Here is a 4,478-nt window from a genome sequence, read left to right on the forward strand (position 1 = left end):
GGACAACACGATGATCCTAGGTCGAGTAGAGAGTCGACCGTAGAGGACCCGACTGTGATAGCGCAATCGCAGTCGGAAGACGTTGAGGGAATAAGTCCCCACGTACTTGAGGAGAAATCTCCTCAAATAATTAATGCTGAAGTGACTAGACTTCAGCATCCCGAGGGATTGATCCCTAGACAGCCTGTGAATATATCCCACGAAGAAACCGAGACATTAAATATCTTGGTTAATGACGGATCAAGAGTAGGCGCTTAAACTCTTGATCTGTATGCGCCTTCGAAGTTAACTTCGTAGATAATTCAATGACCAACCCTAGAACCCAAGCGGTTTTTGAGAGGTCTGCATAGTGGTAGAATCAAGCAGATCTGCGTACTCGTCACAGAGGACGAATACGTAATCGATATACGGTCAGCGGTAATTTCGCAGAGAACGAACGGGTTCTCAGCAGCTCATCGATGGACGAAAGTGTCCTCGATGTGAAGACTCGGATTGAGAGATATACTACTCAGCTTTAAGAGTCACTTGAGACAAATCCTTTATATAAGGTTTTGATTGAATTCAGCGATGTATTCCCTGAAACAGTTCCATGCGAGTTGCCTTAGGATAAAGGCACTCGACATGAGATCGAGCTCAAACCGGGATCGAAGTACTGTGTCATGAAGCAGTGGCCACTGCCTCGTGAACAAGTACTTGCGATCGATAAATTCTTTATCGAACGATTAAAAGCGGGTCATGTGAGGGAGTCAACCCCCCCACATAGCTCTCCGACCTTCTGTGTACGAAAGGCCACAAGAGGGTGGCGGATAGTGCACGCATTAATAAACTGAATGCTGCAACGGTACTGGCTCAAACGCCGATACCGAGAAAAGACGTAATCATAGATGGTATGTCTAAGAGTACCATATTTTCGTCTATGGATCTGATGGATGGGTTCTATCAGATCCTTATGCGTGAACGGGACATCCCGCACACAGTAGTGAGCACTCTTAGCGGGATGCTTTGGGAATGGCTAGTAATACCGCAGGGGCTTAGTAACGCCCCTGCAACATTCAACAGATGCGTAACGAATCTGTAGAGACCAGTGCGAGAATTCGCACCGTGTTATTTTGACGATGTATTCGTCCATAGCCGAGCCACGGACGGAAAGGCGGACGTGGAAGTTCATAAAGCTCACGTTTGCCAGGTTGTTACACATATGCGAAAGCATAAGTGTACGCAAATCTCAAGAAGTGTATATTCGCTGCAAAGAAAATAATACCACTTTTTGGGTGCATCGTCGGTAAACACGGCCGGCGCCCTGATCCCGAAAAGATCAAGGCAATTACCGACTGGCCAGTTCCAGTCGATGTCAAGGGACTTAGAAAGTTCCTTGGATTAGCGGCGTACTTGCACAAGTACTCCTGCAATTTTGCCAAGATGACAGTTAATCTCTCTCGTCGCTTGAAAAAAAGACGAGAAATAGCTATGAACCGCTGATTGTCAGCGTTCCTTTGAAGGTATCAAGCAAAGCTTGATGCAATCGCCCATCTTGGCGATTGCAGATCAAGACAGACCATTCCATGTGGTCTATGACGCCAGCGATTTCGCAATCAAGTGTTCGTTAATACAATACGATACAGACGGCGCGGAGCGCGTCGTTTGTTACCAATCGCGTCAGCTGCAACCAGCTGAACGCAATTACCCAGTGCATGACAAGGAACTCCTTGCCATGTAATATGCACTGGCTAAGTTTAGGGTCTATCTCCTCGGAGATAGACCGTTCATCGTATATACGGACCATGCGTCATTACGCACGGCCGTAAATAGCCCACACCTCTCGCAAAGAATGGCGAGGTGGCTATCCTTCTTCGCGGAGTATAATTTTACTGTGGAATATAAACCAGGACGACTTAATGTCGTCGCTGATACGTTATCACGCCGACCCGATTTCGAGCCGGCTGCGCATTCCAAGAGTGAAAAAATAATCCCACTGTTGCAACACTCATTTCAAGTGATCCGTCATTAACCTTATTCGATGACATAAAGAAAGCCTACGCAGAAGATAAGGACCTTCTGCGTTTAATAGATCATCTCATGAATCCATCCGATAAATCTTTTGAAGATTTACCGGCTTTTTATTGATCGTCATCCGATCGATACACAACACGCAACGGCTTAATGTATAAAACAGCCGTTGCCGGCGACACTCCACATGCCGTCGTCCCAACTCACAATGATTTGCGCTTGCGCATCATGTATGAGTGTCACGATGCACCAACAAGTTGGCATCGTGGACGTGAGAAAACTTATCTCACAGTAAGTCGTGAGCTTAACTGGCCCCGCCAGTATCAGTTCATGCGCAAGTACTTCCATTGTTTTTGTGATCGTCTTCGGGAAAACCGCAAACGAAGTCCATAGATAAGGACTGCCAACACTCTGCCGGAAGTGGTAGAGGTTGGAGAGGTGCACGGGATGAACGGCTAGGCTTCACCCGTTGACATACCTCGCAAGCACGAATTCCTTGCTTTTGTAGACAGATCCATCAAGATGGTTTATCTTGCTGCAGTACCAGAGTCAATCACTGCTCCGGGTTGTGCCCGTGTCTTTATCGACACGGTATTCAGACTCCACGGTTTACCCCAAGAGATGGACTTCGAAACAGATCCACGGTTCATGGCGGAGTTTTGGCAATCCGTGTTTCGATCTCTCGGAACACGGCTGACTATGTCAACTTCTGATCATCCAGAGATAGATGGTCAAACGGGACGAATAAATCGCGTCCACAAAGAGAAACTTCGAGGTTACGTCCAATCGATCCGAATTGGAGCGAGTTTTTACCGATGGACGAATTCGCCATCGATAATCAGGTGCATGCGTCTACAACGCTTACACCGTTCTTCGTGTATGGCTTTCGCCATCCACGCACACCCACCCAATTAGAGAAATCCTCCTAGTTTAAGGGGGGGACTCGCACAAAAAAATCCATTTCTGGCTCATGCTCATCCCGCGTCGAAGATAACAACGACGCGAACGATGTCGATGTCGCAGCAATCGACATCGAAAACGAGAAAAATCTCATGGCAGTGCGCACAAAGCGCACTGAAAAAGACAAAACAAATGAGTCAGTAGAGGGATTTCTGCCGACTCGAGAAACAGTAATCCGTTTTATATAGGATTCCATTGCTAACGCAGCGGACCGTCAGAAACGGAACGCAGACAAACATGGAAGAGCAAACGTTCTTTCATATAAAATTAATGACCTAGTACTTCTCTCACTATGTAAACTGACCGAAGCGTGTAGTCACTAATGTGGGTAGCAGTAAACTACTACACAAGTTCATTGGGCCTTTCCGTGTACTGCATCGCAGAGGCAATGCGTAAACAATAGAGTTGCCACGTAGGATGCGAACGCATCCTACGTTTTACGTTGGTCGGCTCCGCCCGTACCATCAGTACGCGGCTTCTTCCGAGGACGGATTTGACCACTCTTTTCAAGAATCCCTAAAAGATTCTTGTGATCACGAACCAGATTCTCATGCTGAATCTGGAGATTCTCATGCTGAATCTGGAGATTCTCATGTCGGGTCCGAAGATCCTCGAAACCGCGATGAGATGACGACAGCTCATCACGAAGAGCGTGATAATTCGGTTCGTACTCCAACATGGAGTACGCACTCTTCGAACAGTCTTCCAACCGTTCAATATGGTGAGCCTGCACCGTCTGCTCTAACGATCGACGCTTACCGCACTCGTGATCAAGTCCCTCTTCCAAATCATGGAGGAAGCGATCGATTTGTCGATCTTCGACTCTAGATCCGACACATCGGTCGGATCGAATTTTCCCTCCTCCGCCACAACCATTGGTAGATTCCCACGGTGGTCAACGTTTCCTTGTTGAGCGTTTTCAAAACCACATTGGTGTGAAGGGGCAGCAAACGAGATATCTTGTTCGCTGGGGCGGTTATCCACCTTCAAATGACAGCTGGGAGCCTCGTTCCCAGCTGATTGTTGATGTTGAGGGTCTCGTCCGTCAGTATGACGAGACCCATCCGATGGATCAGAAGGTTCATTGGAAAACACGCGCCCCTGGCGCTTGTAAATCGATTGTAAAACGTCAATCGCATCGCGCATCTCGATCGAAATGCGAGACCTCCCCCAGAGCGAAGAAAGGGAATAGACATCCCCTTTTACTCGCTTCGTGTTGTCAACACAACACGGACAGGGATCACCCCACGTAAGGTATGGAAGTCCTGCCTCACATGACAACCAATGCATTTTTTTTACCTTGCACCGGTTGGTTTTCGTTTCTTAAACTTGACGCGAACCGCGTGAAGTCTTTGAAGCCAGGCTTCGCGTCCAATGTCTTTTACATTGCGAATGAACGCGCTCCAGGCTTGCATAAGCGAGACTTTATCTCGCTTATTGTGGCCACTTTACCATCGATGCTTGAGAAAGCATCGAGAAAAAAATCTTCCTCAGCGCAAAACTTCTTCGCG

Source organism: Bremia lactucae, linkage group LG10 (assembly GCF_004359215.1).
Source record: "Bremia lactucae strain SF5 linkage group LG10, whole genome shotgun sequence".
NCBI lineage: Eukaryota > Oomycota > Peronosporomycetes > Peronosporales > Peronosporaceae > Bremia > Bremia lactucae.